We start from the raw sequence: 25,629 nt of genomic DNA, 5'->3' as shown, positions 1-25,629 counted from the left end.
TCCCAGGACCCTGGAATCATGACTTGAGCCAAAGGCAGAGGCTTTGACCCACTGAGCCACCCAGGTGCCCCCATTCTGGTTATTTTCATAAGAAAGAGTACTCACCTTTAGAAATATATGCTGAAGTACAGAGGGATAACATAATACTGTATCTGGGGTCTGCTGAGGAAAAGGTCAGGAGTCTAGAGTCCAGTGGCCATTTTTTTATAACTTGTGGCTGGCTGATGGGTCCAAGAGGACCATTACACTGTTTGTCTCTACTCATGTATATGTTTAAAAGTTTCCATAATAAAAACAAAGATGAACTCCACAAAAAACCAAAATGCCCAGCAACTTGGAGGTAGAAGTGCCAAGCCTGCCCTTCTGCCTTCTTCCACATTGACTCCAGATAGGACAGATAAGCCCCCAGATGGCTGCCGATCTTGCCCAAATGGAATACAGTGCAGCTTCCTGTCCCTTGAAGTTTGAATCTGTCTATAATACACCATCACTGACAGAGCAACAGAAGTCATTCTGTCTATCTGGAAGGTTCATCTTGTTTTGGAGGTGAAGATACAAGTTTTAAAAAGTAAAATATAATTAGAGGATAGGGAAATATGGCGTAAAATTAAATGCCATATCTTATAGTGCTTATTCAGCACAAATTCAGAGACTAGAAAGAAGACTGGATTAAGGATGAGCAGTTTTGTTTTGTTGTTGTTTTCTTAGGCCGGTGGACTTTGGGATCACCTTTATTTTTATTTTTTTAATTTTTAAAAAGATTTTATTTATTTATTTGACAGAGAAATCACAAGTAGGCAGAGAGGCAGGCAGAGAGAAAGGGGGAAGCAGGCTCCCTGCTGAGCAGAGAGCCCCATGCGGGGCTCAATCCCAGGACCCTGGGATCATGACCTGAGCCGAAGGCAGAGGCTTTAACCCACTGAGCCACCCAGGCATCCCTGGGGTCACCTTCAAACAAAGTATAGGAGTTGGATTGCTGATATTAGTATGAAGACAGCATGTCCAGGGGTGGAAAACACTGTGAGGGAGAGTGGATAAATTTGGATTGGTATATTTTATTTTATTAATTCATTTATTTTAAAAATATTTAAGTAATCTCAAAAACATTTTAAGTAATCTCTATCCCTGATGTGGGGTTCAAACTCATGACCCTGAAATTAAGAGTTGCATACTCTTTCTACTGAGCCAGGCGGGAACCCCTTATTTTATTATTATTATTATTATTTTAAAAATTTTATTTTTTTTTAAGATTCTATTTATTTCTCCGAGAGAGAGGGAAAGCTCACAAGAGCAAGAGTGAGCGCAAACTGGGAGCAGCAGGCAGAGGGAGAAGCAGGCTCTTCACTGAGCAGGGAATCTGATGGGGGCCTCAGTCCCAGGACTCTGCGATCATGACCTGAGCTGAAGGCAGACACTTAACCAACTGAGCCACCCAGGTGTCCCTAAAGATTTTATTTTTAAGTCATCTCTGTACCCAGTGTGGGCGCTCAGACTCATCAACACCAAGATCAAGAGTTGCATGCTTTGCCAGCTGAGCCAGCCAGACGCCTCTAGATTGGTTTATTTTAGATAAATGGGAGGGACTGGGTTCAGAAAGGACATGAGTTTTTAGCTGAGGCATTTGGACTTGATCTTTTGGCTATAGGGAGCCATTTTTGATTCTTAAGGTACCTAATTATTAATTTGATTTGATGATAATGTAGTGTATTAGTAGTTGCATGCTTTGGTACAGAGAATATGACTTGACTGTAGAATTAAAAATTTTTTTTGCAGATAAATTCTTTATTTCTTTGTGCCCCAAAGGACTATTCAGGGACCAGAATTAATATTTCTGTTTAAAAAAAGGAGAGGAAAATAAAAAGAGGGGTATAGGGGGCACCTGGCTGGCTCAGTCGGTTAGGCATCTGTCTTTGGCTCCGGTTATGATCCTGGAGTCCTGGGATTGAGTCCCATGTTGGGCTCCTTGCTCGGCAGGGGGCCTGCTTCTTCCTCTCCCTGTGCTGCTCCCCCTGCTGTTCTCTTGCTCTGCCAAATAAATAAATGAAATCTTAAAATAAATAAAAGGAGGGACACTGAGGTACTTAGTGACCTCAATAAAATGTGAGTGAGTCATTGGCAGATCTGGGTTCAGATCTGATATACTGGGTTCTGACCTCCTTTTATACACTTCACTTGTATTAAAAGTAGTTGTTTTCCGTATGACTGCTTTTCTTTTTTATTTGAGGTGTGTGGTACATATAGGTAATGTTGACCTTAGGCATTTCTTTCTTTCTTTCTTTTTAAAGATTTTATTTATTTATTTGACAGAGAGAGATCACAAGTAGGCAAAGAGGCAGGCAGAGAGAGGGGGGGAAACAGGCTCCCTGCTGAGCAGAGAGCCCAATGTGAGGCTCGATCTCAGGACCCTGGGGTCATGACCTGAGACTAAAGTAGAGGCTTTAACCCACTGAGCCACTCAGGCGCCCCAACCTTAGGCTCTTCTTTTCCTTTTCTTACCTACCTTCTTTCTGGGAATATGTATATATTTTTTGTTCTTTATTTTTTATGTGGTTCTAGCCAGTTTTTTCCCAGCAGTTCAAGACCCAGCACTTCATTCTTCTTTGCCCTGCCAGTTTGTTGGGTGGTAGTTTGATTGCCATTGATAAATCTGCCCAATGTAATGTTACGCTGTGAACTCAGGCATCTCATTGGTACCACTATGTATCCTGCTTCCCTTCCACCCCTGCACTTTATAAAATGGGATAATAATCCCAGCCTTTTCTGAGATTCTTTGTAAGAGTGTCAAAGATTGAAAGTCATCTAGTGGAAGGTACTATAAACGCCTTAAGAAACACTATAATTTCATAGATTTCCCCCCCAAAGGTAAATTTTAATTAACTCAATTAAGACAGAATTTGCATTCAATAAAATGGAACCATTTTATCATTTTTTACAAGATTTTATTTATTTACTTGACAGAGACACAGCAAGAGAGGGAACATGAGCAGAGGGAGAGGGAGAAGCAGGCTCCCCAGGGAGCAGAGAGCCCGATGTGGGGCTCAGTCCCAAGACCCTGGGATCACTACCTGAGCAGAAGGCAGACGCTTAATGACTGAGCCACCCAGGCGCCCAAAAGGGAACCATTTTAAGTATACAGTTTGCATTTTGACAAATATATACAGTCATGTGATGATCACGCCATCAATATGTAGAACTTTGCTATTATCCCAAAAAGTTTCTTTAGTGCCCTTTGCATTCATTCCCCACCATGCCCCTGCCCCAGAAAACCCCTATTTTGCTGTCACTATAGGTTATCTTTGCTGTTCTGGAATTTCATGTAAATGACCTTAACCAGGTTTCAGCATCCATTCACAGTTGGAGCGCCTGGGTGACTCATTGGGTTAAGTGGCTGCCTTGGGCTCAGACATGATCCCAGTGTCCTGCTCAGTGGGAGTCTCTTCCCTTTCTCTCTGTCCCTCCCTGTGCTCATGCATGTGCTCTCTCTCTTTCCTCTCTCTCTCTAAAGTAAGTAAAATCTTAAAAAAAAAAAAAAGAGATTCATTCACTGTTGTTGTCTGTATGAGTAATTTGTTACTTTTTATTGCTGAGTGATGAATTTGAGTAATATCACATTACATGGCTGTAAGGGGATTTGTTTATCCATTTTTCTATTGATGAACATGTGATTTGTTTCTAGTTTCTGGCCATTGTGAATAAAGCTGCTAGGAACTTGATGTGGAACTTTGGGTAGACTTATGTTTTCATTTCTCTTGGGTAAACACCTTGGAGTGGGAGGACTGGGTCATATGGCTGGTAGGTGTGTGTTTAGCTTTTTAAGAAACTGCCAAAGTGTCTGTATAAATTTACCTTCTGTCTAGCAGTGTATGAGGGTTCTAGTTGCTCCATATCCTCACCAACGCTAGGAGGAGAACTTTTTTGCCACTCGTTGTATATGCTATCTTGTCCTTTGAATTTACATTTTCCTAATGACTAATGATATTGACATCTTCTCATGGAGTTACTTGACAGCTGTGTATCTTTGGTGAAGTACTTGTTCTAAACTTTTGCCCGTTTTTTAAAATTGGTTTGTTTATTTTTTTTAATGTTGAGTTTTGAGAATTCTTTGTATATTCCGGACTCAAGTAATTTATCAGATAACTGCTTTGCAAAGAGTTTCTTCTATTCTGTGGCTTACCTTTTCATCCCCTCGACAGTGTCTTTTGAGAGCAAGAACTTTTATTTTGAATTCCAGTTTATCCACTTGCTCTTTTATGGAACTGTGCTTTTGGCATTTAGTCTTCATCCTGTCTTTTCATTTTTTAAAGTAATAAAGTCGTTTGGAATTTATCGGAGCAAGGCAAGAAGTCAAACCATATTTCACTTTCATGTTGGGTAAGAATCACTAGAGACAAATTATTTTCTATGGGATTGGTTCCTGAATTTTCTCAAGCACAAGTTTTCTAGCAATTAGAAGTCAAATGCAATGCAGATATATTAATAATATTTGGGTGTTTCCGGAGAACTCAGTTTGTACGCTGTTTAGTTGCTAATTACCTGTCCTTTTCTGTGAAAGAACTTAGGGTCTATTTTAAGGTGCCTTTTTTTTTTTTAAAGGGGCTATTGTAGGTATAAGAGTCCACAAATAAAGATCTGTGTAGTAGCTAATAATCATAAAGTATAAAGTTCCTTAAGAGAACATGCTCAGTCATACTGTTAATTCTAATTTGTGGCACTGCTTATCAGTAGAAAAGAAATGTAAGCTCTTGTTAAGTACTAACCTACTACTGAGGGTAGAATGAATGCCTTGTAGTTGAATTGGAAGAGTGGGCAATCAATCTTTGTTACCGAGGTTTGAGAGTCAGTATCTTCAAGATTGAAGAAAAGGGAGTTACGAGCAGGAGGCAGTAAATAGTATGATGTTTCCATTTAAAATACCTTAAGAGATTGGGGCGCCTGGGTGTCTCAGTTGTTAAGTGTCTGCCTTGGGCTTGGATCATGATCCCAGGGTTCTGGGATTGAGCCCTGAATTAGGCTCCTTGCTCAGCAGGGGGCCTGCTTCTCCCTCTTCCTCTGCCTGCTTGTGCTCTATGTCTCTGTCAAATAAATAAACAAAACAAAACAAAACACTTCTTTAAAAAAAATACTTTAAGAGATAATGACAAAGGCATAAGGTTATATAATTTAAAAATACTTCAAGAGATAATGACAAAGGCATAAGGTTATAATGACAAAGGCATAAGGTGTCTCAGATGATAATGAAGTATGTTATAAATTAGATAAAAGAAGCACTCTGAGTTGTTTAAAAATTTTCTTGGTAGTTACTGACTGATAATACCTTAGAGGAAGCTCGAGTTTCAGCACAGAGGTGATTTTGGTAATATGAATACTGATGGACTTTGATGTTAGTTTTGAGCCTGTTTTCTCTTGACCCATCTCTCTATGAATTCTCCACGCTGCACTCTTCTTGCACACTTTTCCTGTACCCTCCTGATACATGCTCACTGACGTGGGATAAAATTATCAGTGTACATGGAGAGGTTTTTTTTTTTTTTTGGCTGAATACGAGGCACCGACCGTACAATTTCTAACATTACTGACAAGGTCTGTCTCTCTCTCTCTTAAAAGACGAGGAGTCTTAAGGGCCTAAACTAAGAATTTAAAACCTGGGTATGCTGTTGTCCTGATCATTTCTTTGTACTCACATCTTTTTTGGTAAATCAGGCCAGAGGGATTGTTTACCTTTTGAAGAAAAGAAACTAGATCCTGCAGTTTGTTTTGGTTGCTAATATCCGGGCACCTGAATTTAGATTGAGCAGAAGATGCTGTCCTGGATAGTGGATGCTGTAGAAGCCAAGAGACTATCTATGCCTCTTACATATATGGTGAAGGGTAATGACTCTCTTCTCTCCTTTGCGAGGAGAATGCCAGCCTCATTCATTTATGGCTTCCTTTTGGTTATCTTCTGAGATATGGCTACTGATTGTTTTGGATTCATCGTGTTTGAGTGACAGTTTTAGGGAAAGAGGGGGATATTTAGTTCCAAGACCTGGCAGTTTTTTTTTTTTTTTAATCATTTTAATAAATTCAGGTCTAATGACATGAGGAATAGTTAGTATTGGGCAGATCTACATGTAATACATTTTGTTAAGCATAAGTAGTAAAAAAAACCAAACCCTCTAAGTAGTTGTATAATACATTTTAGCAGCTGAAAATTTTGTGTGTTGTAAGAAACCAGAGAAACTAACTTCTGATTCACACAGAGCAAAAGAATTTAATATTCTAACTTCAGCAGAAGGCAACTAAAAGCAAACTTGAACCACTTTATGTGGTTTTCAGTACGTAGAAATATATTTTTTTTCATCTTTCCTCATATGTTTTACTTCTTAGTCATTTACTTTCAGTAGTTTCCAAATTGGTTGAGGGAATTAAGGTGGTAACTGAGTTCCCTGTAGTACAAGATTTTCCTGCTGTGTATATGAACCACTTTTTCTGGAAAAACCCTTCTATTGGCAGTCTTCGTGAGGGCATGTACTTCTCTACACTTAGTGATTTGGGGGCTGAAGCCTGTGTTTAGTCAGAGATGACAAATGGCTGAAAAAATTTTTTTTTCCAGTTTAGTGACGGAGAAATGATTCAGAATTGAAACTGAAGTGAGTGTGGAGTTACTAGGAGTTAACTCTTCTCCAGTGGCTGGTACTTGGAGGCATATTTTGAACATGTGGTTTCCATTTCGATATTCTGTGTTACGTTGCTAAATTTCTTGTCTGGTTTAGACCCTGCTTTTGGAAATTAGGTTGGAACTAACTTTGAACGGAGGGCCACTAGAAATTGAACATTGTGGTCTATTTGGGGAGGAGAAAAGTTGGCATATTTTTACTTAAAAGATTCTTAGGAAAGTTTTGATAACAGTAATATATTTTCCAGATGTTATAAGCTTTTGGGGTTAAGTACTTGTTGAGAAAACCAGGAAGCTCGTGAAAGTATTAGCCTTTTAAGTTAAAACTATCACTCAGTACTTCTTTCTTTTATAATTAAACAAAGATAAGTTTAAAAAATGTTCATCGTAAAGAGTCCATTTATAGAAATTTATGAAGAGAAAAGCAAAATGCTTCCTCCATTCCCGATTTTACTCTGTAGCTGTAACTACTGTTAACAGTTTGGTACATGTTCTTTCGTGTCTCTTTCAGAGCACATGCAAATATTTGTAGGTAGATTTGGGTGGTTTATTTTATTTTGTGCTGGTGCAGCTTTTGTAATTCAGTCTCTTTACATATATAAAATTCCACTTTAATTTCCCCTACCCCCTTTTTTCTGTTAGTTTTTTGAAATCTTAGTATTCATTTTCTTAATCATGTCTAGGACTTTAAAAATTCTTATATGGTTATTAATGCTTCATTATGTGTAGTGGAAGTATTTTCTCTCATATAATTTGTCTTAACTTTTAACTTATGGTGTCTTTTGTTATTTAAAGATTTTATTTTATTTTTTACATGTCTGTATAAAAAATATGGAACATTTCACAAATTTTTGTGTCATCCTTCTGCTGGGGTCATGCTAATCCTCTCTGTATTATTCCACTGGGACTCCTGGGTTTTATGGTATCCTCAGGAATGTAGGTACCCATCTGAACAATAAAAATATTCTGTATTTTCTTCTAGTGCTTTGTAAATTTATTTTTAAGATTTAGGTTTTAAATCCACTTAGAATGTATTTTTAGTATTATGTGAGATAAGGATCTGGATTTTTAAAAAAAAATTTCTTTTGGGTAGCATTTGTCCTAATAGTTTATCACTTGTGTGCTTATTTGAAATGGTCTTATTAACACAGAATCTTCTTTATTTAAAAAGATGTTATTTTTAAGTAATTTCTGCACCTGATGTAGGGCTTGAACTCACAACCCCAAGATCAAGAGTTGCATGCCTTACCTGCCAAACCAGCTGGGAGCCCCTTAGAATAGACTTTTGACAAAGGGTGCTTATCTGTGTATCTGTACTATGTGTTTTAATTATGGTCACTTCATAGAATGTTTTGGAATCTCTTTAACTATTACAGTTGATTCTCCCTCTCTTTTTAAAATATTCTAATCATAATCATGAGCAAATGATAATTTGGATTCTCCCAATGCTTATGCTCCTTTTTTAGTGACAATATTGAAGAGTAGTTATGGTGTTAATAATACCACCTAATACCATGCTTCTCAACTTTATGTATGTGTGCAGAAATTACCTGAGGGGTCTTATTAAAATGCAGATTCAAGCAGTTGCGCTACTAGGTGTTTACCCAAAGAATATAGGAATACTAATTCAGAGGGACACATGCACCCCTGTGTTTACTCAACATTATCTACAATAGCCAAATTATGGAAACAGCCCAAGTGTCCATTGACTGATGAATGGATAAAGAAGATGTGGTGTGTATATTTCACTCACACACACACACACACACACACACACACCCCAGAATATTACTCAGCCATAAAAAAGAATGAAATCGTGCCGTTCTCAGTGACATAGATGGAGCTAGAGGGTAAAAGGCTAAGAGAAATAAGTCAGAGAAAGACAAACCATATGGTTTCACTCATGTGGAATTTAAGAAACAAAAATGAGCAAAGGGAAAAAAGAGAGAAGGAAATAAAGAAACAGACTCTTAACTATAGAGAACAAACTGCTCGTTGGGGATGATGGGTGAACTAGGAGAAGGGAATTAAGGGGTGCGCTTGTGATGGGTGCTGGGTCTTGTATGTAGTTGTTGGATCACTGTATTGTACACCTGAAACTATTACACTTTAAGTAAAAACTTAGGAAAAAAAGATGGCCTATCAGGAAAGATGCAGAATCAGTCGGTCTGGGGTGGGCTGAGAGTCTGCATTTCTGACAAGGCCCATGTGATTTTGACTGATAGTTTTATAGACCTTTGAGTAACAGGGGGCTAATACTTGTTAAACACTTAAGTCTAGTCACTGGTCTCAGTGCTTTATGTATATGCACTCAGTTCATCTTAATTCCATGATGGTTATTTCCAGTAGAGAAGCTGAGACTTGGAGAAGTTTATGACTTGGTTACAGCAACATTGTCAATAGGTAGAAGAGCCAGACCCAGCCCAGCCAGAGTTGGCACCCTAAATCTCTTGAATGGATTTTGTTACTGATATTGGACATTGTTTTCTCTTATATAAGTCAACTGATAATACCTTTAGTTTTTGTTCTAAATTAATAGACATTAAAAAAAAAGATGTTATTTATTTATTTGACAGACAGAGATGACAAGTAGGCAGAGAGGCAGGCAGAGAGAGAGGAAGGGAAGCAGGCTCCCCCCTGAGCAGAGAGCCCGATGCGGGGCTCGATTCCAGGACCCCGGGGATCATGACCTGAGCCGAAGGCAGAGGCTTACCCCACTGAGCCACCCAGGTGCCCTGAATAGTCTTTATTTTTTGAGCAGCTTTATAAAAATTGAGCAGAAAGTACGGAGAATTCCAGATATCCCCTTGCCCCCACCTTTCCCCTAGTATTAACATCTTGTATTGGGGGTACATTTGTTACAGTTGATGAGCCAGTATTGGTATGTTATCATTAATTAAAGTTGTAGTTTACATTAAGGTCCACATTTGCTTCGTATAATTCTGAGGGTTTGGACAAATGCATGATGTCATGTATCTACCATTAGAGTATCACACACAGTAGTTTAACTGCCTTCATTATTTCCTGTGGTCCACCTAGTCATCTTCTACCCTCCCCACCCCTCCACCTCCAGCCCCTGGCAAACACTTATCTTTTTGCCGGTTCCATAATTTTGCCTTTTTTAGAATGTGATATAGTTGGAATGGTACATTAGGCAGCCTCTTCAGACTGGCTACATTCACTTAGCAATGTGCCTTTAAGATTCCTTCCCGTCTCTTTGTGGCTTGATAGCTTTGTTCTTTCTATCATTGGGTAATATTCTATTGTCTGGATGTACCCTAGTTTATTCACTTACCTACCAAAGAATATCTGGGTTGCTTCCAGGCTTTGGCAGTTACGAATAAAGCTGCTGTGAAATCCACGTGCAGGTTTCAGCTCTCTGGGTAAATACAAAGGAGCGTGATTGTTGGATCGTATGCTAAGAGTATGTTTAGTTTGGTAAGAGACCGCCAAACTTGTCTTCCAGGGTGGCTGTTTGGTCTTGCTTTCTTACCAGCAGTGAATGAGGGCCCCTGTCACTCCCCATCTTTACTAGCTTTTGGTGTTGTCAGCTTTTTGGATTTTTGCCATTCTAATAGGGTGTAGTGGGATCTCATTGCGGTTTTAATTTGCGATTCCCCAGCGACATGGATGTGGAGCATCTTTTTGCATGTTTATTTCCTATCTGTGTGTATCTTTTTTGGGGAGGTTTAGATCTTTCCCCATTTTTTTGATTGTCTCTGTGGTTGTTTGTTTTTTTAGTGTTGCGATTTAAGAGTTCTTAGAATATTTTGGATACCTGTCATTAAATCAGATATATGGGTGGGGTTTTTGTTGTTGTTGTTGTTGTTATTTTATTTTTTATTTATTTTTTTAAAAGATTTTATTTATTTATTTGACAGACAGAGATGACAAGTAGGCAGAGAGGCAGGCAGAGAGAGAGAGAGAGGAGGAAGCAGGCTCCCCATTGAGCAGAGAGCCTGATGCGGGGCTCGATCCCAGGACCCTGATATCTCGACCTGAGCCAAAGGCAGAGGCTCAACCCACTGAGCCACTCAGGCATCCCGAGTTGTTGTTTTTTTAAAATCAGATATATGTTTTGCAAAGATTTTCTCCCAGATTTTGGCTGTCCATATCTTTAGTTCTTACCATTATGGTGATGCTTGCCCTCGAAGTGTGACAGATAATTATCAAGTTAAGAAAGTTTCTTTTTTTTTTTTTGTCTTTCTTAGAGCTTTTTTCAGGAATGGTATTCAGGGAATCTTTGAAAATTATTTGGCTAAATAAATAAATGAAGCTTTGTTATTAGCAAGGCATGCCTGTTTTACTACTATGGATACTTAACACATTCCTTATGGTGCGTATTTTAGAATGTAACTGAACATTTAATTCCAGATCCTTGGAAATAGTTTTCTCTTACCTCTTCCCTGATCTCTTGTCTCTTTAATGTTTACGTCAATTGCTTGTCCAACATCCTAATCTCATTCTGGCTTGATCACTTTCGCTGTCTCTCTCTGCACTTGTCTGCGGCAGTCTATTCCTGGGGCTGGTGACACTGCCACCTCTGAAATCATAAATTTGGAAATTTTGCTCTCTGAACACAATTTCCTGTCTTTTCAGTTCTGCCGTTTGCTGAACTTACTCTCCTATTTCACGGAGGCCTCCAGCCCCCTGAAATCTTGCCTGTCTCCAAATGTGTGACATTCTTCCTGGCATCACTTTTGTCCACGTGGACATAGTTGGTTACTTTCAGTGAGTCAGAAGTATCCTCAGTTCTCCTGCACCTTTGTTCTTCTGTCCCCCATGCCATGTCCATCTCCGGCTGCGGATTAACAATAATGCCCGTTTTCCATGTTCCCGCTTTAGGGCCTGAAGAAACGATGGAATTGTGTTTATTTGTTCAGTTGGTAGCGCATGAGTTCTGCCCTCATTTGTGCTTTTTATTCTTGTTAGTAGCCCTCTTACTTGCCTGTCGCTGATTTCTTTTCCCCTTCACCAAAATGACTGTTCTTTCCTGATCTTTTCCCATTTTTGGTGAGCTCACGTTTACGTCCCTCTATCACAGACGACTCCATAGTCCAGTAAAGTGATCCTAAAAAAAAAAAAAAAAAAGAAAAAAAGGAAAACTAAGAAATCTGTTATTTCTTGTATCATAACTTCTGTTACGATAAAGATAAAATTCCCAAGTTTCACATGCCCTTTCTTGTTGTCTGTCCTCTCTGAGCCCAGCTTCATTGGCCTTTTGTCAAATTCTTAACATGCCACACTAATGAGTAGCGTGGGGTCTTTGTGTCCGTCCTGCCCTTTGCCAGACACTTTTTCTCTTTCGCTTTTTAATTCATATGCATCTTTGGAACTTAATTTATATGTCATTTCCTCAAAGGAGCTTTTTCTGACCTTCCATTTGTCTGAACACAGATTAGACTCGCCCTAAAATAATTAATAGTAATGAGACTAACAACAACAATAATAGCAAACAGATGATGTTTATTGTGTGCCAGGCACTGTTCTGAGCGTTCTCTCTCTCTCTCTCTCTCTATGTATACATACACACACATACATAGCATTTTTTTTTTTTTTCTTTTAAGTCTTCACAGCAACCCTCTGGGTTAAATAGAGGGGGAAGTAAATAGGACCTGTAATTGTCTCTATTTTATAGACAAGGAAACCGAAGTGCAGAGTGTTAAGTCACTTGTCCCAAGTCACATAACCCGTTGGCAGCAGAGCTGGGATTTGCATGCAGTGGTCAGGCCTTAGAGCCCGTGTTGTAGACTGCTGCGCTGTAATATAATGCTAAGTATGATTGTGTAACTTTGGTTAATGTCCACCTTTCTTGGTAGGCTCTCAGTTCCTGGAGTTCTGAGACTGTACCTATGTGGTTAATTTTTGACCCTCCAGTGCCTAGAACAGAACCCAGCAGCAAGTAGGCTGCGACAGAATGAATCCACTGACTGTTCTGCTTATAACTAAGTGACTGGAAACTTCACTGAGCTTCCTCAGTTGTCGTCCCTTCTACTTCACCTCCCCAACCCCCTGGAGGGAAGAGAGAGAGGTGTTTGCCTTTATTTCAAAAGTTAATCCTTTTGCCTGTTTACTTGCTTTATCCTAGAAGTTGTGTTTGCACTTGGTGGCCGAGAAGAAGTAGTGTAAAGGTCCATAAAGTGAATGTCCTTCATCCTCTCCCTCCCTTACCATTCTCACTTTCCAGAGGTGTTGGCTCGGAGCCAGCAAAGTGTGTATCTTCTGAACATGCACAGACTATATGGTGGCTTATATACACAAGAGGGAGTGGATGTAATAGGCACATTAGTTTGAGTTTGCTTTTATATTAAAAATTAACTTTCAGTATTGAGCTATAGTTTTGCAAGCTGTCGCCATCGAGGGCAGCTAGGTAAAGGGTACACGGGCTCTCTCTGTGTTAACTTTTTAAAGTGGCATGTGACTCTCCAGTGATCTCAAAATAAAAAGTTGAAATAAGAAATTAAATCGTAGAGCCCTTTCCCTGTCAGCGTATTTATCTCTTTCTTCTGAATTACTACATGAGACCCATTGTATAGATGCGCATTCCTCCCATCCAAGTACTAACCAGGCCCGACCCTGCTTAGCTTCCGAGATCAGACGAGATCGGGCGCGTTCAGGGTGGTATGGCCGTAGACTAGATGCGCATTCCTATATTTCACCTTTCCTATACTGATGGACTGGTAAGTTCTTTCATTTGTTCCATTTTTACTGCACTTCTGTAGCGAAAACAGCCTTGCATTCATAGCTTTATCCTCGCTTGGGTATATATATGCATATATGATATATGCACAGCCAAGTTTAGAGGAGAGGGGATCAAAAGATCCATGCGTTTGAAATTTTGATGAAAGTTGGCCGGCTGCTCTCCAAACCGGTGTATACTTTACCCCAGCAGTTAGGATACAGGCTGCTCTCTTGCATTCACGTGTACTATCCTGGTCCTGTTCCTCCACTTCTTCTTTGGGACTTGAAAAAAAATTACTTAGTCCTTTTCCTTTTAAAATCTCTCTTTCTCTGTTGGCTTACTCTTGCCTGCCCATCCTCTATCCACTCCTCCATACTGATAAGCCTTTTCTTTAGTAACTAAGTGCTTAATCTGTATTTATTTCTCCTTATGACAACCCAGAGAGGTAGCTCCTGTTGTTATCCCCATTTTACAGGTAAGGAAACTGAGACGCAGAGAAGTTAAGTGACTTGCCCAACGTCACCCAGGCAGTGAGGAGCAGTCAGTCTGACTGCAGAGTCTGTGCTTTTAAGCACCACCCTCTAGGAAAGGGTCAGGAAACCACTGCCAGCTGCTCACATCCATCCCGTGGCCAGTTTTTTGTATAACCCAGCTAACATGCTTTTTACATTTTTAAAGGGTTGTTTAAAAAAAGAAAAAGGAAAAAAAAAAAGAAAAAGGAAAATATGGGACAGTGTGTGACCCACAAACCCTAGAGGAAAGTTTACTTATTTAATATTAAATGAGATTGTTCTTGTAAAAGTATTTAGCATAATGATGGTACTTAGTAATAGCTTAAGAAATAAGAAAGGTATTGTTATTGCTATTATCAGTGCCTCTCTTTTACCAGCCAGCTCTACCTCACCTCTTTCTCCTTTGTGCCCACTGTCCTGGTGTGTCCACTGAACTGCTCTGGGAAGGGGTTTTAGGTGTCTTGTTGCTAATCCTATTACCCGACGTAAACTCTGGTCACGTCTGAGTTCTGTGTATCATTTCACACTAACTACCCTATTCTTTTACACATCTCCTTTAGTTTTCAAATGAGGAGCGCCTTCCGTTTTTGTTTTTTCTTCCCTGGTGTACTACTCCTTCATAAACTCCTTTGCTACTCTATTTCTCTGCCAGCTTTGTCAGGGATGGGATTCTTCAGGATTCAGTCCTTGGCCCTCCCTCCCTCCAGCCCTGTCTTCTGCTGCCACTTCCTCTTCTCTTCCCTCCTCTGGATCAGGAAGCCCCGCATTTGGGAGAGATTCATCCTTTTCTGTCTGAGCAGTCTGAATGGTTTACTTCATGTCAGTTTCTTTCTCTGTAAGAATGAGAGTAACAGCTCCCCCCTCAGGATTGTATCGATTAGATGAAACCATGCATGTAAAACATTCAAAGTGTATCTCGTGTACGGAAAGTGCTTCATAGAAAATAGCAATAGGAATGGTAATAGTAGTGTAGCTGTGTTGGTATTGTAACTCTGTATCTCTAGCACGCCCCCTTTCCTGTCCCCATGAAGCTACTCAGTGGCCTGCTAGAGACCCACACTTGGACACTTCCACAGACGCTTGGAACTCTGTCTGAGTCTTCTTCTCTGGCTTCAGTGTTTAGTGAGTATGGCCTCAAACAAATGACTTACTTTCTTCCAGTCTTAGTTTCTCCATTTTTGAAAGGGCGACAGTAATAGAACTTACCTTTTTAACACTGAATGAGATTGTTCTTGTCAAAGGATTCAGCATAGCGCTGGTATGTAGTACCAGCTTAGGAAATGAGAGGGACCCCAGCTGGCTCAGCTGACAGAGCCCGTGACTCTTGATCTTGGGGTCATGAGTTTGAGCCCCACATTGCAGGGTAGAGTTTACTTAAAAAAAATATTAGGGCCATCATCATTACTATTGTTATGAGTGTTACTGTTACTCCTTTTAAAATTTGATCTTCTTTTTGTCCTATTCCACTCAGAACAGGGGTCTCAGCTTTTCCCATCTGCTTCTCTTCCTGACCCTCCACAGGCAATTAGTCAGCATGTACTGTCGCTTCTACTTCAGAAGCATCTGCTCACATTCATCCACTCCTTATCATTTCTTGACAGAGTTACTGTGTAACCTTCTAATTGGTCTCCTGGCCTCTGGGCCACCTTCCCCCTTTTATCCAGATTTATCTTTATTGAAGGCAGACCTGCTCACATCACTCAGCAGTAAAGGCCTCAATTGAGCACCTCTGACCTGAAGTATGAAGCCCTCAAGGCCTGTACCCACCTCAGTTTTTGACAGCCTCCTCTCTTGGCCCTGGAACCTAGGAGTCCTCCATGAGAAGATTATGCTTCTGACTGTTCTCTGACTAAACCAAACACCCTTAAATCTGATGCTGGTTCCCTCCTGGTATCGCTCCTCGTTCATTCTTGTTGCTCAGAATGCTGTCTCCCCACCCATTTGCTGCACAGAGCAACCCTCCACCCCAGACAGCTTGTCTGTCTGGTGAATGCTTGGTTGCCTTTCCAGTGGTGGGTCTCAGAGATGCCATCTACTCTCTGTTGCTCTTTGGTGTGAACTGCCCTTCTAGGTGATGTTAATTGGTCCTTCGTTTAGGGGCAGTAGGGTGGGCACTTCAGTCCCAGAGTTAGGAACCTGACTGACTTGGTTAATCATGTGGCTGCAGGACTGGGCTAAGATTGTTCAGTCAGTCTGTGCTTCAGTTTTCTAATCTATAAAAAGTAGATAATATTAGTCTTGTTGTAAGGATAGTAAATTAATATAGGAAAAATGCTCTGAATAGGTCGTGCATAGACAAAGTACTTCATTAGTATTGGCTGTTGTCGTCGTCAGAGCATCTCATACATACCTCCATAATGGCATTAACTGCTTTGTTTTACATTGACTTTTTGGTTTATGTTTCGCAGTAGACTGTGGCTTCTTTGAAGGCAGGACTGTTGCAGTCATCTGTGTCATCAGTCTCTAGTACACAGTGGGCCCTGAGTAAACATTCAATCCGTTGTGCTGTTTGCTCAGCATACAATAAAGTCCTGGGTCCTCCTGCGTTTCAACAGTCAGCATCTCACATCTCCTGGAAATGATTGCTTTCTGGAACTATGACATTAGAGACGCAAAACTGTTTGTTGAGGACCTCAGTGGACTCTTCAACCAGAAGTTTACTATTACAAATGAAGCCTCCTACTTAAGGCAGTCAGAGCGTGGCTGACAGTATGCAGTCTTTGGGGGGAAGTTTCTCCCAAAGTGGAAGAGAGCCTCTAATGACGTTCACTTAATGGGACTCGGTCCAAAGCTAGAAAGTGTACTTGCTATCAGACCTTTTTGTTTGGTTTTTTGGATGTAAGTAGAGTTGTTTCTGCCTTTTATTTTATTTATTAATTTTTAGTTTTTCTTTTTTTAAAATTTACTTGACAGAGATCACAAGTAGGCAGAGAGGCAGGCAGAGAGAGAGATGGGGAAGCAGGCTCCCTGCTGAGCAGAGAGTTGGTTGCGGGGCTCGATCCCAGGACCCTGGGATCATGACCCGAGCAGAAGGCAGAGGCTTTAACCCACTGAGCCACCCAGGCTCCCCTGTTTCTGCCTTTTTAAGTTTATTATTATTATTATTTTTTAAGATTTTATTTATTTGTCTGACAGACAGAGATCACAAGTAGGCAGAGAAGCAGGCAGAAAGAGAGGAGGGGAAGCATGATCCCTCCCTGCTGAGCAGAGAGCCCGATGCGAGGCTCGATCCCAGGACCGTGAGATCATGACCTGAGCTGAAGGCAGAGGCTTTAACCCACTGAGCCACCCAGGTGCCCCCTTTTTAACTTTATTCTTACAAGGCCGATGAAGATGGAAATGTTAAAACTTTTCCCTTGTAGTGATATAAATTTGTAGTGAATAATTTATTTATTGTAAACATGATCTAGACCTCAGAAGGAATGCCGGATATGGGATCTTTGTAGACGAGTCCAGAGCATGAAGTCATGAAGCTCCATTTGGTCTGGTTCCATGGCCAACCAGCTTTGCCTGGGCTGTTGTAATGGTAACTGATCTTTCTGCCTCCAGGCTCTTCCCTCCAGTCTGTCCTCTCTACTGCTGCCATATTAATCTCTCAAAAGCTCGGCTTTATTTTTCTCATGCGTTATAAAAAATGTTCCAAGGGTCTGTCATTGTGGACAAGGGGAGTTCCAAACTGTAGCTTGACATTCAGGATGCTCTACAGTCTGACCCGTGTTCTGCCTTCTCTTCCACTGAACTTGGGAAGGAACTTTTTGATTTATCTAGGCTAGCTGTGGTTCCTGTGATGTGAATTGCATTTTTCTTTTTTTAACCTATTCAGAGTAGTTTCCATGCTTTTCCCACTTTCCTTTTGAAATTCTGCCTCTCTTTTAAGATCTGTATTTGAAAACCTTTTTATTTTTAAATAATTATGGACTCACAGGAAATTGCAGAATAGTACATAGTGTCCTGTGTTCTTTTCCCCCAGCTTACCCCAGTGATGATTACTTGTATGATTGTAGTATAAGAGCCATTTTAAAACTCCATTTTGAATAATATTCTCAATGGTAGGAGAAAATAAACCTGTTCCTTCTTTCTTTTTTTTTTTTAAAGGCTGGATTGGAGTTGTGGAAGTGGTCAGGAATCATTTGGGCTCATGTTTGTGAAACAAATTAGGTGGGTGATCAAACTGGATAGTATGGTATCTGGTCTTTGAAAGGAAAAGGGTATAGCATATGATACTGGAAGACTGATTTTATCTGCCTTTATGAACTGGCCTTGAAAGTAATTTCAAAACAGAAATTTCCAAAGGTAGAATGGGTACATAACCTCCTTACATAATTAAATGGGGTCATGGTACTCATTTATTAGGAGATGTGAATGTTCTAGTGTGTTGGTTAAGCTAGTTCAATATTTTATAGCCATACCATTTATGTTCTCTTTCAATGCTTGTGTTCTTCCTAGAGATTGTTTTTATAAAATAAGCTAGTTGTTGAAATACACATTGGATGGTGAAATAAAAACGTTTATTTTTCTCATGCTCATTTTTTAAAGGGAGGCAGAAGGTTTGCAAAGGAAGAGATTTTGGGAAATAAAGCTTATTTTCCAAACTGGAACCCTCATACATTGCTGGTGGGCATATAAAATGGTAGAGCCACTTTGGAAAAACAGTTTGGCAGTTCCTCAAAAAGTTAAACATAGAGTTACCATATGACCCAGCTTTTCTACTCCTAGGTATATACCCAAGAAATCAAAAGCATGTGTTAACACAAAAACAGGTACACAGATGTTCATGGCAGCATTATTCATAATAACCAAAAAGTGGAAACAACCTGAATGCCCGTCAAATGATGAACGGATAAACAAAATGTGATCTTTCCACATATAGTGGAATCTATTTCAGCCCTGTAAAGGGGGGAACACTGAGGATGCAGCAGTGTGGTTGACCCTTAAAAACACTAGGCTCAGGGAAAGAAGCCAGGCACAAAGGGCCAATAGAGTATGATTCCGTTTACATGAAATGTCTAGAATAGGCAGCTCCATAGAGACAGAAAGTAGATGAGTGGTTGCTCGGAGCTACAGGAAGGGGATTGACAGAGGAGGGAGGGAGGCGAGGGACTGCTAATGGATTTAGAATTTCTTTTTGGGGTGATGAAAATGTTCTGGAATTAGATCATGATGGTGATTGCACAGTCTTCTGAATATACCAAAAACCATTGAATTGCACATTTTAAAAGGGTGAATTTTTTTTTTTTTAAGATTTTATTTATTTATTTATTTGACAGAGAGAGATCACAAGAAGGCAGAGAGGCAGGCAGAGAGAGAGAGAGGAGGAAGCAGGCTCCCTGCTGAGCAGAGAGCCCGATGCGGGACTCGATCCCAGGACCCTGAGATCATGACCTGAGCCGAAGGCAGCGGCTTAACCCACTGAGCCACCCAGGCGCCCTAAAAGGGTGAATTTTATAGTATGTGAGTTACATTTCAAAAACCTGCATTCTCCGATTGCCAGTACAAATTTTGTTGTGGTTTGGAGCTGTACCTGTTTGCCTGGGTGGTAGGACAGGTGTATAAGGTTTCCTACATTTTGAGCTCTAAGTGAGGCAAACGATTTTTGGGAAAAGGGAGTAACTTTAACAGATTTATGCCTGGTAACTGCTCTTTGGCCAATAACCCGCCCTAGTGGGCAGAGTAGAGGTAGAAGCAGATCAGAAAAGGCTGGAATTAATGTCTGTTCGATTCCATTCACGTTTGTTAGCACACAGAGAAATCAAGAAGTATTTTAAAGGTTCTGACCTGTTAAATTTGATAGGCAGAATTTCCTGCCTTTCTGTCTTGGATGTAAGCCTCGCAGATCTTTTTTAGTAGATATTGGGAAATAGAAGTCTTGTCTCATAAACGTATTAGGAAAGTCTGAATAGGCTTTTTACCGAGAATTAAGTGCATTTTTATTAACTTTTAAGAAGTAAATCAATCTGGTTTTTCCTCTGAGTGTTAAAAATAGGATTTTCACCAGTGCCATCCTTTGTTTTTCCTTGTTTGCATAAAAAGCCTTTTGGTTTTTCTCAAATTAATCTGTATGTTTGTGGTATAAAAGTCATCATATATATAGAAACGGTACCAAGATGTTAGCTGTCCTGAACCATTACTCTTTGGCAGACTGAGCTATATGTATATTTTAAAAAAGAAATCATAGCGCCATATCTGAATACTGCCATATCTGAATAAGTCTTTAACCTTGCTTAAATAGTTGTATGACAGTTGGGAAAAAGTAGTAAGATTTGCCTAATGGTAGCTACCATCCGCTGAGTCTTATTATTTTACTGTTTTCAGGGTTTTATGTTCATCATCTCATGTTACATTCATTCATCAAAGAAGACTCACTCATTTGATTTAAAAAAAGAAAGAAAGACAGACACCTGGGTGGCGTAGTTGGTTGAGCTACTGCCTTCGGCTCAGGTCATGATGCCAGAGTCCCGGGGTCGAGTCCCGCATCGGGCTCCCAGCTTCATGGGGAGTCTGCTTCTTCCTCTGACCTTCTTCCCTCTCATGCTTTCTCTCTCTCTCTCTCAAATAAATAAATAAAATCTCTTTAAAAAATGAAATAAAAAAGGAAAGAAAGAAAGAAATCAAATCAGTACAACATAGATGGTCTTAGCGACTATTTTTTTCTTAAGCTATTTTAATGCAACAAACATTTACTGGGTTCTGGTAGATAAACCTGGCTGTGTCCTTTAGCGCACCAGTCTTCAAACTGCAGTACATGTCTAGAGGTACTGAGGTTGGGTAGTTTTAAGAGAATCAGTTTCCTGGTTCTCAGCATTCATTTATGCTCTTTTCCTAAAACTGATTTGTCTGAAGACAACTCCTGCATGGTGTCCCTTCTTTTCTACCCCTTTAGTCTGATCCTTCTTACACGTGACAGAAGAAAAAGCCATACTTTTCTTTCACCCTGAGTCTTACCATTGTGTCTTTGAGGTATACAGTTCTCCAGGGTTCCAACAAAGGGATAGTGAAAACACTTGGCATCAAGTGTGAAGCTTCCTTTTATCAAGGTGTATGCCCTCTTTCCTACATCTTATTAAGACCCGCAACTCTAAAAAAGGAAGTTACTTTTTATGTTTTTTTGTGTTTACTTATCAAAATTTGTAATATATTTACATTGTTTTCATCAATTGTTTATCACTAATACTACTAACAGGAATTCAATCTAAGGAAATACTTCAAGTAAGTAAAAAATAATTCATATGCATATTTTTGTTACAGGATTATTCCTAAGTATGATGAAAGAAATTATGCTAAAATAAAGTAGTGGGAGGAAAAAGAGAAATATAATTCAAGGAAAAAAAGAAGTAATGTAACATTTTATCTTAATTTTTTAAATTATTATTATTATTTTTTTAAGATTTTATTTAATCATTTGACAGAGAGAGAGCACAAGCAGGCAGAAGCAGAGGGAGAAGCAGGCTCCCCGCTGAACAGAGAGCCTGAATGTGGGGCCCAATCCCAGGACCCTGGGACCATGACTTGAGCTGGAGGCAGATCCTTAACCAACTAAACCGCCTGGGTGCCCTGAACATTTTATAGAAGAAAGGAAGATACTATTCTTATAGTTTCAAAATGGAGGCTGCTGGGTATCGAATTGCTCAGGTGTTTAGATTTCATTGGGTGCATTTAAATTAGTGGTCTAATTGTTTTATTATTTAAATGTCAATTTCAAATTGGCATATATTAATCTATAAGGGAGAGTATGGCCTCTGTAGTGATTTAAAGTTTTAATGAAAAATTTTATATATTAACTTAAACATATTGAAGCAAGTCCCACTCTCCCCCTGACACCCCCCGGTTTGGTTTTTGTGGTGTTTGAGCAGAACTATTTGAAGACCGGTACTCTGTAGGATACAGAGATGCAGAGGGAATGATTTCTGCCCTCAAGCATTGCCATAGTTGAGTGATGGAGTGGGGACGTGTATACATGATTTGGCTTAAATAAAGCCTTTATTGGGTCATATTTTGCTGCTTATTTGACACAGGCATTGTGTCTCGGTGTTGCATCATGCTTATTAAAATGACTTTTGAATAGTGATTTAGCTCGTATATGCTCTCTTTCCACATAGGCTATTGTGTAGAACAGTGAGGAATTGTTTCTTTTAAAAGACAGAAGGAGAGGAAAAGTGCCCACTACACTTACCACCGATGAATAGTAGGGCTTTTTGTTGTTGTTGAGTCCTTGTGGTCATGAAGGACATGAGACTGGGAATCAGGAGACCCTAGTTGTTGTCCTGACTCTGCCACAGGCCATGTGACCTTGACCAAATCACTTAACACATTCAATCTCCAGTTTCCTCACAGAAGAAATGTTTTAACCGGTGGCATTATAGCTCCAAAATATAGAATCCATTAGGTTATTTTATACATTTTTACTCAGTCTATTAGTTTTAGAAGGGATAGCTGTAGCAAACTTTAAGAACTTTAGCAAACTTTAAGAAAGAGATGCCAGAATAATGTAGTGGATTACTTGCTCATTTTAAATATTGTTTAGTTTACTGTTCGTTAGGCATCTGATGAGTGATTGAGACAGTCTGTTGTATGGCCTGGCAGAAGTGTAGTGGGTCTCACCACTGCCCTTTTCATTTACAATTTCACAGAGGGAGAATTTTCCTACTTTTTTGAGAATTAGAACAAATGCTACACAGGATCCCAATTTCAGTTTCATGCCAGTGCCTTTAGCGAAAGCCACATTTTTGTACCGTTCTAGCAGAATATTAAACTGGATTATGGATTACAGACAGCTCTAGGCCTTGGTCTTTATAGGTCAGAGGCGAATACTGATAGAGCAATTACTGTTCACCCTTGTCATGGATGGGGCCTCCTAGGTTCTTTATGGAGCTAAAGTGAGACTTTCTGGAACAGTTCCACCCGAATGGCTTTCCTGGGGGCTTATGGGACTTACATTCTGAAACCGATACTCTTGTAGTACAAGAATAACTACAAACTGATGTGGAATTAGGAGGCCATGAGGGGAGATGCCATAAGCAGCTCTCATTCTCGAAAGTCCGTTGGCTGGTGAACAGAGACTTTTCCCGTCAGTAAGCAGATACTCAGTTATATACTGACAGAGTGCCTCTAAACAGCTTCTAGAATAGAAGACTGTGTTTTGTGCCTTTGGAGGCTATGAAGAAGGTTGAAGTGTGCAGAATTAGCTAGTCGAACATATACACGGATATTGTCTGTTGAATTTGTAGTGTTCATCTGTTAGATTTGTTCTTTTTTTTTTTTTTTAAGATTTTATTTATTTGACAGAGAGAGATCACAAACAGGCAAAGAGAGAGGGGGAAGCGGGCTCCCCGCTGAGCAGAGAGCCTGATGCAGGGCTCCATCCCAGGACCCTGAGATCATGACCTGAGCTGAAGGCAGTGGCTTAACCCACTGAGCCACCCAGGTGCCCCTGTTAGATTTGTTCTTGAACATGATCTCCATGGTCTGTGGCCAAGAGAGATAACTGAATCAGTGCTTCATGACTGGTTTTCAGACGTTATTGTTCTTTATTTATGATCCTCAATATTGGAGAATTTGACTGATTTGCCTTGTTTAGGTAGAGACTCAGATTGGACCCTAAATTTTTACCCCCACCTTTTTTTTGTGTGGGGATGAACAGGGCTATTCTTTAAGGGACCAGTCTTGTGCCTTTTGATGCTGAAGAGGGAAACAGTGTTTCCTGGTAGAGTTTATTGTGTTTCTATCATCGAATCTCAAAGTCAGCAGTTTACTTTTTATTTAGTTTTATGTCTTGGCTTGTCTGAATGAGTCATAATTAAACTCTAGTCCCTGGGACTCCTGATCCTGTCTAAACAGGAATTCTAATACCGAGATACTATGCCTTGCCATGTGTAGAACAAGGGTGGTACAGGTCTGCTGTGATCCCTGTGATAGCTTTTGTTTTTTTGTTTTTCGTTTTTTGTTTTTTTTTCCTGTGATAGGATTATCACAGGAAAAAAAAAAACACCAAACTCCTCTGGAAGATCGGTAATAGGTTTCTTTATTACCTACCTCCCCCCCACCAAGTAGAAAGTGAAAGTGAAAAGTAAGTAAAAATAATGGTTATTAGAGTTGAATCCTGAAAACCTTTCGTCCCCTTAAGTTCTTTGTATTATGTAAAAACAAAATGATTATTTTGTTCTCCTTGAAAAGATTCAGGGAATAGACCGTTTGAAAGTCAGTTTTGGCATTCCTTTGTTCAAGGACAGACATTGTCAGAAGCGCCAACTCAGGGCCTGTGGCTTCTGATCCATGGCCGTAAATAATGTGGCTAAGACTTGCTGTGGGCATTGGACGTAAGTCTTTCATTGAGCTACGACCGCCCTGGGGCAGTAGGCTTAAAGTCGGTCAACATGAATTAAGAATTTGGGTGCCAGACACTAAATACTAAGAATGCAAATGTGAATAAAACATTATCGATACTGTGTTTTGTTCCACAAAGGATTCGAAGTGGCTGATAGGAAGTAAATACAATAATATTGTAAGATAACAACAGAAGTTCAAAATCAGGGAAAAACACATTAGATTTGGAGGCCAACATGGGGTTGAATAACTAGACATGGGCCCTATGACTGAGCAGCTCAGTTTAACGTTCGTCCCCTTAGCGACAGGATGCAGGAGCTGCTCTCTGTCGTGTTCAGCTCCAAAAGTGCACAGTTAATAGACTGAGCAGGATCGTGAGGAGTGCAGGCAGTTTTTAGGAGCTCCCACGAAAATGTCATCTGGAGTTGGTTTTGTAAGTGGTAGCACTTTTGCTGTTCAGTGTTACATGAGTTGAATATCACATGGGCTTCAGTATTATTTTTTAATTTTATTTAAACCTCACTGTGTCTGGGGTGGGGTCGGTGGGTGGGGAGAAGGAATTCGGGGAGGAGGAGATGGTCTGGGTACCCAGGCTGAAGAGCAGAGGACTGAGGTTTCACTGTATGTGGTAATGATTTTTGTTTACATGATACATACGGATTTAATGTTGAGATGGAAAAAGTTGAAATGAATTGTTCTATTTCCCTTCTTTCTATTTTTCTTTTTCTTTCTTTCTTTTTTTTAAAGGTTTTATTTATTTATTTGAGAGAGACAGAGATAGTGAGACAGAGAGAGAGGGAGAGAGAGAGAGAAGGAGCAGGGAGAAGAGGGAAAAGCAACCTTCCCCCCGAGCAGGGAGCCCCATGCTGGGCTTGATCCCAGGACCCTGGGATCATGACCGGAAGGTAGACACTTAACCGACTGAGCCACCCGGGAGCCCCCTTTTCTATTTTTCTTTCAGTTATTAAGTTTTCTCTTCCCTTGGTTTCTAGAGTTCTTTCATGGCATCTTGGGGGTGGGGGGGCAGAAGCAGGGTGTGATGCTTTTTGCTGAATCAAGAACTACTGTGTTTCTCCAATTTCACAGGTTAAGGAAACCGATTAAGTAAATAATTTGGGATTTGAACATAGAGGCTGTTTTGGGGGCTCTTGTAGGCATATTGTGGTTTTAAAAGGGAAAAAAAGTACTGTTCTAAAGGGATATATAAACACAACTTTATGACAGTAGCTTTAGATTTTATTGGTTCAACAAATATCATTGTTGCACAATACATAATCTTCCAGTGTGGTACTAATGAGATACAAAACTGCATAATTACACCAACAGTTATTTTCCTTATAGAATTTGGCGGCTACTAAGTAAACAATTTTTTTCCTTATCTTAATTAGCTTAGTTATATACCATCACTGAAGGAGTCTTCTATTTTCCTTCATGTTGTTGCACTCCACGTTTTTAGAGGA

The 25,629-nt window shown here is 39.9% G+C and overlaps 1 protein-coding gene and 1 non-coding gene across 7 annotated transcripts in view; one reads left to right on the top strand and one right to left on the bottom strand.

The window, feature by feature from the left end:
• SIK3 (SIK family kinase 3) overlaps positions 1–25,629 on the top strand; it is a 246,769-nt gene that overhangs the window by 24,918 nt on the left and 196,222 nt on the right. The window lies entirely within an intron of this gene.
• On the bottom strand, positions 7,481–7,583 carry LOC122914805. The gene has a single exon (XR_006385880.1). It is a non-coding gene; the product is annotated as a U6 spliceosomal RNA (small nuclear RNA).

This window comes from Neovison vison, chromosome 7 (assembly GCF_020171115.1).
Source record: "Neovison vison isolate M4711 chromosome 7, ASM_NN_V1, whole genome shotgun sequence".
Classification (NCBI taxonomy): Eukaryota; Metazoa; Chordata; class Mammalia; order Carnivora; family Mustelidae; genus Neogale; species Neogale vison.
This window is presented reverse-complemented; position numbering and strand designations above follow the sequence as displayed.